Genomic DNA, 1,345 nt, shown 5'->3' on the forward strand with positions numbered 1-1,345 from the left:
TGTAGTATATCAAGTTAGAGTTTTAGTTTGTCACTAGATATTTTAGAATGCGCCTTGTTCATAGTTAGAGTCGCGAGTAGCTTGAAATAGAGGGCTCTGGGAGAAGGGTTACGGGACGGTCACAGAGAGAAGATTCGAGAACGATACCACCGGTATAAGACTGCACATGTATTTTGTTAGTTAATAAAGCATACTTTTATTCGTATACAATCGAAGTGTATTTCCTGAGTGCAAACACCACAGTCTGCATTAAAACTAACGAAAATTTATTAAAATAAATGTTTATTTGGAGCTGTACGTGGTCCATCGAAATGGAAATTCCGTCTTTCTCACGAAGCTACATCACGAGTCATCGAATCTTTACAAGGTAATTTGTGTGTGCGTGCGTGTGTGTGTGTGTGCAAGAGAGAATGTAATCTCATGTCCTTAAAATGTCATGTGTATGCGCGCGTGTAGCAGTCAGCTGATCGTCGCGAAAGCCCTGCGTCAGACAGTAAGTTGCGCCGCCCCTGTCTACCATCCATACGCGGCCCGTAATTCGCTAACTATTTCTCGTTATAATTTGAAAACTAAGCTTCGGATCTGGTAAAGGAAGAATCGTCTCAGAATTGAGTCAGGAATATGACATTTTAAGGACAAAAGTTTATTTTGGGACACCCTGTATAACAGTTCCTATGAAGTATGGACTTTTGATGCAAATCAGCGATAACCAACAAAACCTAATAGAGCGGATCAAGCGGAAATACAGTGTTTATAAGGTTCCATTAGAATATCAGATTCGATAAGATATATATTTATATTTCTTTTATCGGTTTGCAAACACAGGAATCCCTCGAGTCGATGGTTTTTTTAATTCTATTAACAGGAAACGGATAAAGAAAGTTTATATTGCCTGCTAAGTTGGCCCGACCACGAACTCTCAAAAACTAATAACAATATGTATTATATTTAAATACCAAAACAGATAGATGCAAGGGACTTAATAAAAGAGAAAACGTCGACTAAAAGAAAATAAATGAAACAAGGTTCAAGAAAATGAAACATTTTTTTGGTACACAAATTGAAGATGATAAATTGCATCTATCCACCGACCAAGGCCGATCACTAAAAGATTGTAATTATTAATAAGTGACAGAATACATAAAATTTGTTATACAAGCAAAATGCATTCATCAATGAATAGCCTTAAAGCAATGCTAAAAGGTCGGAATTACCAACAGCTGTGGTGTATGGGCGCTCGGGCATGTTGGTATGAGTGCGTGAGGATGTGCGAGTGACGCGACGTGGTCGCAGAGGCAGCGCCAGAGCGGAGCAAGTGCGAGAATCGTTAGGAGCAGCCGTACAG

Source organism: Wasmannia auropunctata, unplaced genomic scaffold, assembly GCF_000956235.1.
Source record: "Wasmannia auropunctata unplaced genomic scaffold, wasmannia.A_1.0 LD336092.1, whole genome shotgun sequence".
Classification (NCBI taxonomy): Eukaryota; Metazoa; Arthropoda; class Insecta; order Hymenoptera; family Formicidae; genus Wasmannia; species Wasmannia auropunctata.